At 38.7% G+C, this 17,666-nt stretch overlaps 2 long non-coding RNA genes across 2 annotated transcripts in view; both read left to right on the top strand.

Annotated features, from left to right (window-relative positions):
* Positions 1 to 10,449, top strand: part of LOC125176699 (uncharacterized) — a 181,506-nt gene extending 171,057 nt beyond the window's left edge. Inside the window, exon 4 of the long non-coding RNA XR_007156363.1 lies at positions 10,251 to 10,449. This is a non-coding gene — a long non-coding RNA (uncharacterized LOC125176699). The remainder of the gene's footprint in view (positions 1 to 10,250) is intronic.
* A 456-nt stretch (positions 10,450 to 10,905) lies between these two features.
* On the top strand, positions 10,906 to 14,620 carry LOC125176704 (uncharacterized). The gene is made up of 3 exons (XR_007156364.1): positions 10,906 to 11,459; positions 11,598 to 11,683; positions 14,495 to 14,620. It is a non-coding gene; the product is annotated as an uncharacterized LOC125176704 (long non-coding RNA).
* The last annotated feature ends 3,046 nt before the right edge of the window (positions 14,621 to 17,666 follow it).

Below are 17,666 nucleotides of genomic sequence, written 5' to 3'. Positions count from 1 at the left end.
TCAAGGGTGCTCTAATCTGGAACAATTCCCACAAAACAATCAATGGCAAATCATTATTTCTTTCCTTTCCCCAAAGAACAGGATGCACAGAAAATAATGCACATGTAGTAAAGAGTTGAAAGCCTAATGCACATAGGAAACTCGCCGCCCCTCCAAATCAGCACATCAGGCCACCAGATACCAGTCTCAGGCAGGAGTTAGTCATCATTTTCTTACACGAGCCATGCTCTCCTCCCTGGATTGATGCATTTTCTTCTCCTCTCCATAAAGAATTAGCTGAATAAAGTAAAAATAAGAGGACTCTGGGGCCGCAGATGGCTGACCAGCTGTTTCTGAGTGACTCCCCATGCATGAATCAGTGCCTCATCTGAGCTTTAGTGCTTCCATGTTTGGGGGGCAAAATATTCTGCATTTTGGAAAAGTAGTTCATGGAAAATAATACAGCAAACTAACATTTATAGAAAACCACAGTCATCTCGTAACAAATGTCCTAAATTATGGACTCAGAAGCAGATCCAGTTTTACCCAAGGTTCTCTGTCTACAGTGCCTGTAGGTTTTTGTTGTTGTTTGTAACTGTGGCTCCTCCCAACCCCCACCCCGAGTGCCTCTTTTTTAATGATATACCACTTTATATAATATACCACACAGAAGACAAAATTTCAGCCTGGAGAAGAGGCAAGTGGTGAGGGTGGAGGATTTAAAGGTCTTCACTTTTGTGTCCCCTTTGGAGATTCATCTTATATATTTTCATTTAGTTTGATGGTAAGATTAATGCTGCTTCTGAAAGCCTCCTGGTTCCCTTTTAAACAACATTCATTTCCCAGTGCTTAAGTGCAATGTTGGGGGTATTGACAAAATAAAAGTAGAACGGAACTTTATATTCCACCCTCTTCCACTCTCTTTCAATGCGGAAGTTTCTGGCAAGGCAAGAGCTTCACTGAAGCCTTTTCCTGGTTGTTCTCTTTAATTTTAGATGATTGTTTGATGTGAATGTCTCTAAGAGAGTTTATTTTAATACGCAGAGGAGCAGAGATAGCTCCAAATGCCTATTATCAGGAAAAAGGCATTATATGTGATGGGAGAGTAAGAAACCTTCTGTGATCATTTTTATTCAATGAAAGCCATTCCTTTGGGTGGGAGAGTCAAATGCTAGTACCCACACATGCTGCATGCATACCAGCACGAGCCGGAGGAATGCAGATTTCTGTATCTGAGAGCAGCTGCTAAGTGAAATGGAACGTCCAACAGATGGCTGCATTGTCATTGTTGGGGGAGGAGGAAGGGGAGCTATTTTGGTTTTTCTGTTGAGGGTGTGTGTGTGTGTGTGTTTAATAGGATGTATTCTCCTCTACCTGGATCTTTCCGGTATTTTCAAGGGCTTTTTTCACTTTGAATCTTAAAAGTGGAATAAGCACTAGAGATCTTCTGGTCATTTGACATGTAATGGGAAAGGAGAGAGATCAAGGGCACATAGCTTGTTAGAGCCAAAACCAGAACTCTTTCATTAAGCCATACCACAGAGAAGTCATGCATTCTACTTACTTGAGTACTGGTATTTAACATCAATACCAAAGCTCAAGAGAAGGAAACACTCTATCATCTGTAGTTTCATAGTCTGAAAAGTACATGTATATTATTTGCTTTTAAAATTTTATGATGAAATTGCCTTGTAATTCTCAAATTGGAAGAAAGAATAAGATGCTTCCTAAGCAAAGTTCTATCAAGTCTATATTACATATTTTATTAGATGTTTGGGACAATATGACCAAATATAAACAACATGCTATAGAATTTTACAATTCTATAGTAGTTTCATATTCCATAGTGTAAGTAAACTTGTAAGTCAAAGCTTGCAAAGGCCACGCTTAAAAGGCAAACAGAAAAGTGTTGAGCTCCCATTATGACCTGTCTGCAAAAGGCCTCTATCTCCCTTATGATGAGAGCTTTGGGTAAGTTGTAAAGTCACATGGCTCACCCATTGGTTCATGTTTTTTTCCAGAAATAGAATCAATAGAGAACAGACAAACCCACAGTTGCCAGTTTGTACAGTCTTGTGGTTTCTGTCCGGGCCTACAGACTCGAGCAGGTCTACCAGATAATGAAGGCAAACTATTTCAGTTCCTGTGGGTCCAGAGCGCCTCAGCATAGTTCTGGTTTCAAACAAATGAATAACAAATTAAAAGGTACAGTAAAATAAGGGGGTGGTTAAAATATATTAACTAAAATCAATGGAGGAGAAACGTAGTTAAAATCCCTGCATTCTCAGCAATAGTCTGTGATGTATTTTGTTAATCTCTTAAAATTTATGTTAAAAGCCTTTTAGCAGAAAGTCAATATATTTGGGTAGTTGAGCAAGTACATCATCCTGTACTGATGGCTGCATTAAACATGATGCAGAGGCTCCATTGTCTTTAGGAAAAGAACAGGGGGTCCATCCAACGGAAGTCCCACCTCAAAGAGACCAGACGCTTTTCCCAAAACAGCCTGTGGAGCCAAGCCCAGTATTATGCTCTCCTCCTCTGCCTTAGGTTCCCCGCTGACGTCAACTGGAGTCCTGGAAATGAAGCAGTATCCGAATACCAGAAGCATAGCCTAATAATAGAGCAAAAATGGAGAGCAGATGGAAAATAAAGCTTCTCGATAAAGTGAGACCTAATGTTATAAATTTGTTCAGGGAAAGAAAACAACAGCAACAAAGTGAAAAGGCCTGTAAACAGACTTATTGGTGCTAAAATTCTAGAATATGGCTGACTAGAAAAGCACCTAGATACTTAGAAATCGCCCAGAAAAAGAATGAAAAATAAACAGGAAAACAAGCAAAATCAACTTTTGGATTAGTTTGAAACACGGCTACTAAATGTGCCCAGGGTTGAAAATGATACCAAACCCGAACTAGAAAACTAAAATAGATGATTAGCAGCTTCCTTTACCCATGATTTGTACATAACTGCACCATTGTATTTGCATCCCACCTTGAACAGTCAGCTTATGCCCATGGATAAATTTTGCTGGGACAACACAGGTGTAAATTCTGAACGTGACAGTGAAATGGTTTGGATCAAAAGTAAAAGTTTTTTGTTTTTTTGTTTTTTTTCCAAAGGTGCCCTGTTATACCCAGAACTCCTAGAAATGTTCTTACAAGTTACTTACTCCTGCATCCCCGTTGTGTGTGTGTCTCTCTCTTTGTATGCAGTCAAAGCCATCAAAGTCTACTACTTTACCTCTTGGCATGGCTTTGACATATTCAAACACTCCATTTAATTTTCTGGGATGAGCAGCAAACTCTTGAAACAAACCTCCTCTTAATTTTTCCTGTGTATACATTTCTGTAGATAGAAATTTTTAGATCTTAATAATCTTAATAATTGGACTTGTAAACATGTTACTTTTTTATATAGACAAAGAAGGCTCAAAGACATTAAGATTGAGCTGTAATTTCAGACTGTAAATATATGTTCTATCAGGAGACCATGAAGGAACATCAAATATGTTCTATTTGAGAAACATTCTCCATTTTCTTATAAGAATGACCTTCTGGTTGGAAAAGTGATGAGGTAAAGTTTTAACACAGAGATACATTTCTCTTATTTTCACTATTTAACCACTGACAGGATTAAGGGGGGGAAGCCAATTTTAAAAAACATTTCACATTTTTGTCCTTTTACTCTAATGGTTTCTGAACTCTGTTTCTAGCATGCATAAAAAGAAATCTTGTTTCTTCAGGTAGCCTTCTTGCTTCTGCCTCTTCAACCGCTTTACTCTGCCTAGCCAACATTTTTCTTTGAGTCTCATTTCCTTGAGCTTTGCTTGATCTTGTGAACCTGACATTTCAGACCCCACCTCACTCCTAGGGAGAGTTCCCTTGCCTTGGGCTTCAACTTCAGTCTCTATTCCTCACCTTGAGACTCAGCACGAGCCCAGTCCATTCCTTGCCAGGCTCCTAGATGCCCAGTCCAACAGAGCCCCAGGCCTCCTGCCAACTTCAAGAGAAGATATTGGACACCCATCTCTGTTTGGAAGGTCCTCAACCAGATAGATCACAGGGAACTATTCTAAAGTAATGAACCACTGATACAGTGTAAAAGTATGGACGTACAGACATAAGAATCACAGATGGCTTTTGAGTTAGAAGACACCTAGAGGTCATTTATTTAATAAGAGAGGAAAGTGTTACTTAAACACAGTTGATAATCTAGAATTTCTGTAAGAAGAGAGTGATATAATGTATATAAAGTGTTTTATAAACTCTATAGCACTATACTGTATGCATAGTCAGTGTTTGTCTTCTAGGTAGTATGTTTGAGAGTTATTCCAGAGATGCTGCCATTACTCAAAATGTTTTAAATCTCTTCCTTAAAATTGTCATCTGAGGCAGTTAAGATTGTCACTGTACAGTCACATCTTGTTCTTATCAGTAAAGGTATTATCCAGGGCTCAGACATTCATCTCAGATTTAATCTTAAATGTCTTCAAAGGCAGAAACCATGTCTGTCTTGCTCCTTGCTCCTGGTATACTGCCTGACACTTAGTAAGTACCTAATAATTATTTGTTCAAGGAGTTTTTTTTTTAAAGATCTAACCCACCCTCAGAGAATGATGATTTGCTATGATTGATAGGCAAAGTCTCTGAAGACATTTCAAAAGAGAATTTCCCAAATAAAAATTATTTTTGAGCCATAACACTGTTGTTGGAATAAGTTCAAGGTTATTCATTAGAATGGGACAACATTCATTGTATTTACACATCTGTGTTCTGGCTGACCCCTTTATAGTGTTGCATTTATTTATATCTCACCTTTTTTTTTTTAAAGGCATTTTGAAAAACAGCAACAGAAAGAAACCCATAACAATAACGTTAATAAAATAAAATAATGTCATTATATCTCAGATATGAATGGCAAAAAGCAGCCCACAGGGTGGGTCCCTTCTGGGTAGTTAGCTAAGGAGTGACAGTAAGTAACAAGAAACAGAGAACAAATGAGGCTCGCACCGTCTCAAGCACATGTCTGCATGCCATCTGGCCCTTGTTCCCTGTTGAGTAAAAGAGTTACTTACAGCCAGTAAGAATGCAGTCATAAGGAAACATTCGAGGGTGACTGGGGTGACGAGATTCCCAGATTGATACGGAGTGCCCAGGAAGAAGGGCATCTGCGTGTCATGGTAACCAATCATCACTGTTTTTTGAGGAATCCGTGTGACACATAAAAGTGAGAACAGTCCCTCTCCAGTAGGCTGATGTTTTGTTTGAAAAGGAAAAAATGAGCACAATACTGAGTGGGGAAGGCATATTAATCACAAGACAAGGTTGTCCACCTTTCTCACATGTGAGTTGCTCTCAGGAGAGTCTAACAGTTGTGATTTTACAACTGTTTTAAAACTCATTAGGCACAAAGGAAAAGCCCAGATCACAGCACAAAAACATGAACTTTCTCCCATATTTCAACTAGTTCCAGTCTACAGCATCCTGGCCAGGCTAGGATGAGGTTATACATTTTATGAATCCTGTTGGGCTTAGGGCTTGCATTAGTGATTTCTCAGTGAACATGTTTACTTGTTCTTTTTACTGCTCTCTGAAACACTGGATTAAGAACATTAAAACAGGTCCAGCTAAAAGCATAGCAAAATGTGGTACCTCATAAAAATGAAACCAAGGAGTGTTCAGAAGAAGAAATAGAGAATGCTGAATTTCTCACCAGACCACCAGCTTATTCATTTTGGAGCTACTCTGGTTTTGATGAGGACCAGAGCATGGGTGTCATTCGTGATGTGTGGTATCCACAAGAACAATAAGTCATTTCTTTTCTAGAAATAAGTTATTCCAGGGCCATAATAAAAAGAAGGAAGTATTACTTGAATTCTGAATGGTTGAAAATTTGAGTTCTGTCCTTCAGCTAAGGAGAAAATATCAAAGGCAGCTTCATGCCTGCTTTTCTGTAATCTTTCCTAGAGAATTTTTGAACTAGCATCACTCCCTTAAATCCTACCCCAAGACTGGGTTCTAGTACAATCTCCACAGTGCCTCGAGAGTAAATTTCTAAACTGCAAATATGATTCTATAACTACAGAAGTTAAAATTATTTTATGTCATCCATGTTACAGACTGAAGTCTGATTTCTAAGCTTAACATATGAAGATTTGTAAAAAACTGGCTCTTTCTTGTCTTTCCGACCTCACCTTCTATAGCTCAAGCATGTACATTCTAAGCTCTAGCCATAATGAATGAATCCATGATTCCACTGTGTTCACTTATACCTCTCTTCTCTCAGAGGAAGACATAGTTTCATTCACCCTATTTTCTAGAAAACTATTCATTCTTCAGGACATAGACTCTCATTTTCTCTCTGAAGACTTTTGCCATCATTCTCACTTTCACCCCTAACCATGCAGACTTAAATACTGCCGTATACACTTCTAAACAGTACAAAATGTTTTGGACCATTTTGATGCCATTTTGACTTTGAGGGCATTTTGGGCCTGCTGGTATAATAACATTAACCTTCACTTCCAAAGTGACAAAGCACATGAGCATATATCCAATTCCGCTCTATCTCTGTGGCTGTTCTCTATCCACACTCCACAGGGTAATGACCTGCTTGAAAAAGATTTGGCTTTAATTACTGTATTTGTCTGCTCCGGCTGCCATAACATAGTGTCATGGACTGAGTGCTTAAATGACAGAATCTTATTTTCTCACAATTCTGGAGGTTAGAAGTCCATGTTCAAGGTGTCAGGTGATTTGGTTTCTGGAGAGATTCTCTTCCTGGCTTATAGATGGCTGCCTTCTTGCTATATCCTCACTTGGCCTTTCCTCAGGACATGTGACATGTAAGGGAGAGAGAGAGGAAGAGGAGAAACAGCAAGAAAGAGACAGACAGGGAGGGAGAGGACAAGGAGGGAGGGAAAGAGCTTGTTCATTGGTTTCTTTTTTTATAAAAACACTAATCCTATCAGGTCAGGGTTCCACCCTTATAATGTCACTTAATCTTAATGACTTCCTTACAGGCCTCATCTCCAAATAGAGTCATACAGGGGGTTAGGGCCTTAGTGTATGAATTTGGGGGGACATAACAATTCAATCTAAAATAATCACCTAATGTTCTCAATATCCAACAGAAGTCCCTCCAATGCCTGTAAACATTTGTGCTTTGATTAAATGCCATAACACATAAACAGAGAATGAGGAAAACTGTTCAACTCAGTAATCAATCTAAAGTATATACTCATTTATGTATACCATGTACAAATCCCTATTATAAACATGCCACTGTTCTTAAGGAATTCATAATCAAGTAATCTAATTGAGAATTTAAATAGAAGTAAGTGCCAAATAAGTAGTTCAAATAATAAGCAACTACAGGGTAAAGGAAAGGGTTTGGACTCAGAAAACAAATGTGAGTTCAAAATCTAGCCCTGCCACTTACCATCTACATGACCTTAAAGTAAGCTGCTTAATTTCTCCAAGCTTCAGTGCCCTTGCCTTTAATAACATGGCGACATAATGAAGCAAGTGAGAGACAGTTCATAAATTCACTTTTGGAAATGCTAACACCACATACACAAAGAGAGGTGTGGCTATGCCCTTAGAGAAAGCTCCTTTGACAGGATCATTGATACCTCCTTTCTTCCTAAGTGGGGAGGGCAGCTTTTTTGCAGGGCGTCGCCTCCCTATAAGGCAGGCCCTGCTGCATTGGCCACATTTGCACATGCCTTTAACCATCACTCTCAAAACAGCGTTTTATGCTAGTGCCCAACCAGGGAAAGAAGAGCTCTTGCTCATGTTCTACGTTTGCTTTCTTGCATAGAAGAGAATCAGCATACTTCAGTTCTGAATCAGAGAAAGTGTGGCAAAAGCAGAATGAAAAATCCTTCACAAACAAATACCACATGGGTTACTTCAAGGCTCCACGCACTCTCGTGGAAACACTCAAGCACTAAAAGTGTTAAACCTAACACTGAAATGACTAAGTGATTTAAACATGGAGGACACCATACAGTGAAAATCCTTATTAAAGACCTATTAAATATGTCATCATGTGCTATAAGCAGAGAATTACCTGTCAATGATGGAACATTCACTCTGTGGTCAGTAGAAAAAGGGAAAGTTGACCTTGCCCAATTGGTAACTATGGCTTCACCTTACATTCAACAACTATCAGATGATATTCCCAAATCTTAAATAAGTGTGTGGTATTTGCAGAGTTCATGGCAGCAAATTAAGTCCAGGTGGAGCTGCACAGGAAAAACAGGAAAAATGGCTCCTCACCAGAAATAAGAGAGGAGCATGGGAGGACAGATTCCGACACCCCAGGCTCCCAAACCCCCTGTTGAGAAGAAATAGACTCGTGTGTGTGTGTGTGTGTGTGTGTGTGTCACACCCCACAACCCCCCCATATACACACATGCACGCCACACACAAGCACACGTTATTTATTTATTTATAAACAGCCTCACTTCTACTGACACTGGCAATGCTCTCCATTTTCATTACATGTTGAAGACAAGAATTAAGGGGTAGAAAGAAAAGAACTGTGCATTCAAAGCTCAGCTCCAGAATTGGCTTTGTATTTATTATTGCATATATATCAAAAGCAACAAAAGACCACAGTGAAAGAAATAGACTGGGAAAACCTAAATTGAAAATGTAACTGAAGCATCATGAACTGACAAATACAGCTTTTAATACGTTAATTTATTTTCTTTCTGCTCCTTAACAAATGTAAAGGTGTCAATGCATATAAAAAATATCGCTTGAGCTGCTAGCAAAATACTAAAGCTAAAGCATGAGGTGACACTCCCAGCTGCAGGAAATGTAAGTCGCTTGTCCAAATCACTGAGTGGTCAGGGCATGCTTTACAAATCTCTTAAATATCTGCCTCCAAGCTCCTCACAAGGGAGTTCACACAGGCAGAGACATATTTTTTCTTCTTAATCACGTACCTTTTAAGATTCATAATTTGGGATGAGCAAAAGGCTCGGCAGGAGGTGGGGATGAATTAAAAACCATAAAATTGATGCTATCACTCTGATTGACACACCAGTAGTGCAGCATACATTTCCTGTTTGTCAGGAATGAAAGGTGTTCACATTCTGTAATAATACCTAATAATGTTTTGGAAAGACAAACTGCTGTCTGACTACATTTTAGCAAGATGGATTTTTTTTCCCTTTCTGGCAGCACTGAAATCAGAAGCTAGAGTATATATTACAACCCTTTATAAAAGATGACCTAGATATTTAATAGCTGCAGCTATTCCAGTCCACTACCTGGACCTCCCCAGGTCTCTGATGCTATATTCTAGTATGCCTGAAATCACCATTACACCTTAAGACTAATTCAAGAGAGTGTCCAGGGAGCTAGCTGTCCAGCACTGCCGTAATAAACTTAAGGGAACAAGTATCCTTTGCTACCTACAGCCGTCTCATCACGAAATTGGCCAGCCCTCTACTTATCGTTTGTCTAATCTGACAATTACTATTCTGTGCAGGGTAATAAAGAGAATCTTGTACATGTGGATCAGGAGACCTGAATCCCTCTAGCTGCCATGTCTCTGACTAGGTAAACATGAACAAGCCACTTAACCTGTCCACATTTCATACTCATTATTTTAAAGAGATGCTTCCACACGCCTTGACTACCTGATGGGTTGGTGAAAACACAAAAGCAAAATGACAGTTTTGTAACTTCATCATTTAGATCCTAAATATGAATTTATGTTTGTTAAACAAAGGATCTGGGGGATTTTGAAAGTCATCTATTTCTGGGGTGATAATTAAGCCAAAGGAAGAGGAAAGAAACAGTACAACACTAGATCTTACATGACAGGACTATATCAGAAAAAAATCAAATATAATTATAGCCATTCAAGAATTACTCCTATGGTGAACTTTGAGCCAAAGATGTAGTCCTCAACTTACTGCCCTATTATTATCAGTTGTGTTCCTGTTGAGTATTGATTGTAGGCACTCGCTACCTAAGGTCTCAAAATATTAAAAGCAGTATTTTGGGGAAAGGAGAATAAAGGGAAAACATGAAATAATTCTGAAAATTTCAGGAGGAAAATGGAACAGGAATGTTTGTGTTAAATATTTTAATGACACATTTTTGCATTTTAATCCCTGGGATTCTGCTGGTTCCAAGGAAGATGTCAAGAAAATAAAAATGTAAAATCAGTGTAACAATAATTGTCTAATAATACCAATTTACAAGTATTGGGCACTAACTAGAGTCTGAATAATCCTTTGTCTCCAGAATTATAAACACAGATTCTGATACTTTGGAAAGCCTAAGGAAAAGTGACCTAAACGAAAAAGGGAGGATATTACGTAGATCCTGCTCTTGGTAAGAATACTGTTGCAAAAGGATCAAAAGTACTTTTGAATACAATTTATTGCTGTTGTTTTTGCTAAATCAAATAAAGGCTTTAAGCAAAAACAGGTTTCAAGCCTTCTGCTTATAATTGCACTTCATGTGACTTGACAATGCTGATTTCTGTGTAATTTTTTAAATCCATGTTTGGTAAAAAAAAAAAAAAGAAAGAGCTTTTCTACCAGTTCTTCAAAGTTCTAATAAAATCAGCTTGCTGGTGAGCATGCTTACAGACACAGTGCAAATTCAGTCATAGAGAAGCTCAGCAGTCACTCTACTACACCCAGTTGGTCCATGCTAAACCTGCAAGAGTTATGGTGCACCTCTTTCAGGATTTGAATGTATTTCAGTCATGGCCTGAATTAAATTATATGCACTAACACTGAAGTTAAAAAGAGAATGCATGGATCACCATCCTCATAACCTTCAAGAGGCACTCCATAGACTGCTGTCTGTTTCTTGAGTTAGATTGACAGAAACTGGAAGGAAAGCATGAACAAAAGGGATCTTGAGTGCCATCAGCTGAAATTTACCTAAACCCCCATAGCAAAATATAATCTAGAAGAAATAAGAGGTTCACCTTTTGGTTCTAGTTAATGACAACTTGAAGGTTGGCTTAAGTAATATCCATCCCTCTACTTGCTAAGTTCCCTAAATGTGGTTCTAAAAATTAATGTTAAGTATTCAGGCCAGAGATATTTATCAGAAGGATGTGATTTAAATGGCTATGTACCTCATGGCAAGTCTTACAGAAAAATATAGGTACAAATATGCATAAGTCATATTTATATACTTTCTATAAAATTAGACTGGCATTAATTAAATGGCAGAAAAGGCAATGAGAGCATTGTTTGGAAGGTAGCTTGTTCCAAGTTCTGATTATAACTTGCTTCCCAAAGAAGGAGCCGCCCACAGCTTAGAAGACAGATGAGAAGATCATCATCACAGATTTGCTGTGAACAGCTCTGCTCAGCTCTGTCCCTGCCAGACTTGGGGCCACACATACCCTTCTAAGAGGGCTAAAGAAGATTCACAAAGAGCACTGCTTCTTGCTCCAGCTTTGGCAAGAGCAGAGGATGATTTTGTCTTTCGGTAACTTGAAACCTTCCTGTAGTGCTGAGAACTGCTCTCAATAGCAAAGTTGTTATCATCATCATTACACCTAACATTTACTGAGCATTTACTACGTGCCAGGCACCAATTGCTTTGCATCTCATCTTATCTTCACAGTAATCCCATGAGTGAGTAATATAATTACCCAAATTTCATGGAAGAAGAAACCGAGGCCAAAATTTGCCCATGGTTACAAAAAAATGGTGAGTGCCAGCGCTGGGACTTGAATTCAGACAACCTCATTCTTTGAGAATCGTCACTTTTTGTAACCACATTTTAGAGTAGTTTAATCAGCTGCAGACAACCCATGGATCAGGCATTTTTAAATGCCACCCCACTTACAAATCTCTTCCTATTTATTCATTAATTGTTTGAAGAATTAAGAGTGCCAGGAACTGTCTTAAGCACTGGGAATTCAGCATTGATCAAGGCAAACTCTCTACCTGTGTCAAGCTTACATTCTATATTCTGCACACATAGCCTCCTTTATTCCTTAAAATAACTGTGTAAGTCTGAGCCCCTTAGTATCACCCACTTTTTAGACAGGGAGCCAGAGCTCAGAGAAGTAGAACAACTTACCCAAGGCCACACAACTGGTAAATGGGACGACTGGGGTTTACCGCTTAACCTTCAGACTGTTGATCCTTCATTCTGCTATGCTTCTGTTACCCAATTACTATGGTTCCAAAATGGCTTTCATTAGTTGGGTAGAATGTTAGTTCTGCAGGGAAAGAAAATAAGACCAAGTTGGCCCCTTTCCTCCTAATTTATTCTCTTTTCCCCCCATTTCTTGGTCCTTACCTCTGTCATGCTTCAGGTACCCACTGTCTTCTGGTTGCCCACAATTTCCCACTTCTGTACCTTCCACACCCACCCCACAAGCCTGTTCTCTGCCCTCCTCCTGCTTTATATATTCCCCCTCTGTTCCTCACCCATCCCACATCTACACCTTAGGGTTAATCTTAGCTCTCAATCTTCACTTTAGATAGCAGCCCTGACATGTTGTAGAAAGTGACCTAAAAGGAGTCCCTTCTATCATTATACCAGGAAAGACTTGTCCCTAGTAAGTCACATATGTTATTATCTCAGAATTTCTTGAGTGAATTTTCCCATAAAAAGTCTCCCATGTGGTATTTATATTCTATAGTATTTACTGCATATATATATATATATATATATATATATATATACACACACACATATATATAGGCTAAATATGTTCCTGGATGCTGGCTAGCAAAATTTAACAGTGGGTAATATGCTTTGAGTTCCAATCAACAAAACTACAAGTGACCTCTGGCAAAGATTTCCTCAGTAACACATTCCTGTCTTCACTATTATTCACAATAAAGAGTGGGAAGCAGGAAAATTAAAAAAATAATAAATTTAAAAAATAAACATGTTATTCCTTAATATTGGAGAAATAGGGACCAATGTAATAAGCACAGTGTAGAAAAAGATAATTTTTTTAAAGAAAGAAAGAATTTAAACTTACAGGTGGCAGCAGTAGGGGCTATAGGAGTCAAAGATAAACATTTCTGACTTGAGAGATTTTCAGGTCTACAGAGAAACCCTGAATGCAAATGACATTCAGGAACCTCCTCAGTTGGACCCTAATTTTTTCACTTGGGGTAAGCCCCATAAGAATAAAGAACACATCTGATTTTGCTCAACATTATATGAGCAGCTTTAGCACAGGGCCTGAGACATAGTAGGCACTTAAAAATGATTACTGAATGAAAGAATGTCATTCTCGACTTCTCTTCAGCCACCCTCACGATCTCTTTCCCAATCAGCAGAGCCCTCTGTTGACCAGTATTCCTTAAGCCTGGGTTTCCACACTGTGCTTTTCTTTCAGGCAGTAACCTTTGTCTGTATCACCTTTTCCTCCCTTCCAGCCCTGGTGAAATGAGATTCTTTAGGCCAATGTGAAAAATTCTTTCTTATGATTCTCCTTGGCTGGGATTTTGGCTTCAATACAGAGAGGCCAGCCCTTGCCCACAACATCTCAAGTTGGGACAGTAGGTGACCCACCCTTCCCCTTGCTGGCAGGGCCCTGGGCTGTTTGGCCAGGTTTGGGAGAGGGCTTCTTGCCCACCTCAGATACAAAGTATATATCACCATAGAGGTTGTGTCCCTTGGAGGGTGCCCATTCATTTGTGCAAAGGGGAAACTGCCTTCCTCACCCTCCTGGCCCCCACATTATCATTGTACAGTGGGGACTCTGAATGTTATGTAGCCAGTGCTAGATCTGAGAGTAAAACAATTGTGTCTTCCTTTAAGCAAATACTGCAACTTGTCCCTATAAGTTGTTGAAGAATTCTCTAAGAGTAAAAGGGCCTTCACTAGTCATCTCAGCCTCTGGTTTTGCACACAGACTTGTTAACTGACTTCAGAAAGGAAAAATATCATTTTATTTCACACAAAAATGTAGGCAATCCCAAATCCAAATTTACTTGCACAGATCAGAAAATGGACTAAATAACATTGATTCCTTTTCTTTTTTTCTAGAATTATCATTCATCTTTTTCAAGAGGAGAATATTATAAACTTACTATGCTACTCATAAATGCCTTTCTGCCAGATTAATAGAAAACCTTTAGAAGCTGGACTTGTAACTTATTCTGGGATATGGTCTTCCACAAACAATTGGGTACTGTTCAAATATAATGATTATACTATTCATTCATAACTATCATCTCCCAACTATTTACTGTGTGCAAAATATAATAGCAGGTACTGTTAGAAGCTGATCCCTTAGTTTAGGCTTTAACTTGGCCCTGCCCAAGACCACTGTAGGCAGCTGCCCACCTAAAAGGGGAAATGGGAACTAAATGCAGACTTTACTCTATTTGCCAAACCACATACCCTGGCATGGGGTTGGCTGTGTCCACCCAAGGGAAGCTGCACCTTCTTCCTAACTTTCACAAAGTACCCTCTTGACCCTGCCCCTCCTTCTGCACAAAACTCTTAAGCTGCATTTGGCCCATTTGTGATTTCTTTTCTCTCTCCAGAGTCATCAGTGTTCAGTGGAACATCCTTTCAGTTGCATGAAGATGCCAAACTAGAGGAAAGAGGACACACCATGTGATTTCCCAAGGGCCATCATTTCCCAAGGGATGGTTGTGACTGAGGGGACACAAAAACAAACAGTCTAAAACCAACAGATATTCCTGTCTAAAGTATCTTTTTATAGCACAGCATAGCTGTATTCAATATAAAACAATGAGAGTGATAACTGAATGTGAATTACAAAGCAGAATTTTAATCATGATACATGAGTTAAACTCATGATACATGAATTAAAGAAAATAACTGGAACCCCTTTTCATATTTTATTGTCAAAAGTTTTACCAAATAGGTGGTTTATTTGGAAAAGTAGCACCTCTTTGAAATTAACTCTTGATTTGTAAAAGTTCAGATTGTTCCTATCTACTTGGTCAACTAAAAGTGATTATTTTTATTGCTATAAGCCATGCATGTTGGTCTTTGAGAAATATGCCATTAATCATGGTTAAATTGTATAGGCTCAAAAACCTCTAAGACCTGCAAGAAAAAAAACAAAATCCAAAAATGTTGTAAAATTATTTATTAGTCTATAAAAAGTTGTGTGGACTTTCTACAAAACCAGCAATTGGAAAATGACAAAATTGTTATTTTATCCCTAGAGAATCTTTACACATTTACCTCAAAGGGAAGAATAGAGTCAATTACTTCTATTTCAAATGGATACTCCCTTTGACAAGTATGCAAATCATACTGGAACTATACATCTGAGCTTTTTAATTGTGACAACTCTGAGATACTACTTGGTAAAGAAGATTGTGCTATTACCTCTCCAGTCTGTTCTCAAAGGGAATAACACTCATGTTTCCGAGGCAGAGAGAGCACCAAGAGGTGAGGTTCTGTCCACTCCTGCTGTGGACTGAATTGTGTTCCTCCCTCCACCCACCAGTTTATATGCTGAAGCCCTAATCACCAATGTGAGTATATCTGGAGATGGAGCCTTTAAGAAGGTGATTAAAGTTAAAAGAGGTCATAAGGGTCGACCCCTAATCCAGTAGAACTCTTGCTCTTTTAAGAAGAGGAAGAGACATCAGAGCTGTTTCTCTGCTATTTAAGGACATTTTGAGAAGGCAGTCATCTGCAAACCAGGAAAACAGCCGTCACCAGAATCCAACCATGCTGGCAACCTGATCTTGGACATCCAGCCTCCAGAACTGTGAGAAATACATTTCTGCTGTGTAAGTCACCCAGTCTATAGTATTTTGATATGGCAGCCCAAGCTAACATAATCCCTTAAGTAACCTAGCCAAAAATTATTTTTTCAGCAAATAAGGAGAAAAAAAAATGTTTTATAAGATTTTAATTTTTGTAGGGTTGCCTGGGTGGCTCAGGCAGTTGAGCATCCAAATCTTGATCTCAGCTCAGGTCTTGATCTCAGGGCCCTGAGTTCAAGCTCTGAGTTGAGCTGCATGCTGGACATGGAATCTATTTTAAAAAACTGACTAATTTTTATAAGAAAAAATGTGAATAAAACCATCTTTGAAAATTGAGTTCTCTTTATTTTTTGTAATACACAGCCTAAGAAAATTTGGTGTTCTTGCTATTCAAACATAGCTTCAAAATAAATAGCATTGCTTCTGCCAATCTTATATAACTTGATACCAAAATAACAATCCAATTAAAAAATGGGCAGAGGACATGAATAGACATTTTTTCAAAGTAGACATACAGATGTCCAATAAACATATTAAAATATGTTAAACATCATTCATTAGGGAAATGCAAATCCAAAACACAGTGAGATTTCCCCTTATTATCTATCAGAATGGCTAAAATCAAAAAGATAAGAAATAACAAGTGTTGGTAAGGATGTGGAGAATAAGGAACCTTTGTGCTCTGTTGGTGGGATGTAAACTGGTACAGCCACTGTGGAAAACAGTATGGAGTTTCCTCAAAAAATTAAAAATACCATATGATCCAATAATTTTACAATTTTTACCCAAGGAAAATAAAAACACTAATTTGAAAAGATTTATGCACCCTTATATTTACTGAAACATTATTTGCAATAGCCAATATATGGAAGCAACCCGTGTCCACTGATACATGAATAAATAAAGATGTAGTATGCACTCACACACACATGCGCATGCACACACATACACATACACACACACACACACACACACACACACACACACCCAACACAGAGAAATATTACAAAGCCACAGAAAAGATGAGCATTTTGGGGCGCCTGGGTGGCTCAGTCAGTTGAGCATCTGACTTTGGCTCAGGTCATGATCTCACAGCTTGTGAGTTCGAGCCCCGCGTCAGGCTCTGTGCTGACAGCTCAGAGCCTGGAGCCTGCTTCCGATTCACTGTCTCCCTCTCTCTCTGCCCCTCCCCCACTCATGCTCGCTCGCTCGCTCTCTCTCTCTCTCTCTCTCTCTCAAAAATAAATAAAAATTTAAATTTTTTTTTAAAAAAAGGATGAGCATTTTATAATTTGTAACAACACAGATGGGCCTACAGGACCTTATGTGTCAACAAGGATGGACCTAGAGGGTAGTATACTAAGATAAATAAGTCAGACCAAGAAATACAAATACCACATGATTCCACTCATGTGGAATCTAAAATACAAAACAAATGACGAAACAAACAAGGCATAACCAGACCTATAAATACAAAGAACTGATGCTTATCAGAGTGTAGAAGCATGGGGGAATGGGCAGAATGGGTAAAGGGGAATGGGAGATAAGGCTTCCAATTATGGAATGAACAAGGTACAGGAATAAAAGGCACAGCACAGAGAATACAGTCAATGATACAGTAATAGCGATGTAATGGGACAGACGGTAGCTACTCTTATTGTAAGCATAGCATAACATATAGAAGTTGAATCACTATGTTGTGCACCTGAAACTAATGTAACATTGTGTCAACTATACTCAAACAAAAGTTTTATAATTTCTCTTATTCAGAAATTCCAGAGCCACCAATAGTCAAATCCCAACACAAAATGCTTTTCACTTTCCCCACTCTATCCTTCCTTTTTGCACCACCACGGTACTTAATATTAAACTGTTTATGTCATTTATCACGCTCCACCTTATAATTTCCATGACATGCACATATGCCTGTCTCCTTCTCCACTAGAAGACACAGATCCTGAGAACA

The sequence above is a fragment of the Prionailurus viverrinus genome, chromosome A1 (assembly GCF_022837055.1).
Source record: "Prionailurus viverrinus isolate Anna chromosome A1, UM_Priviv_1.0, whole genome shotgun sequence".
Lineage (NCBI taxonomy): Eukaryota > Metazoa > Chordata > Mammalia > Carnivora > Felidae > Prionailurus > Prionailurus viverrinus.
This window is presented reverse-complemented; position numbering and strand designations above follow the sequence as displayed.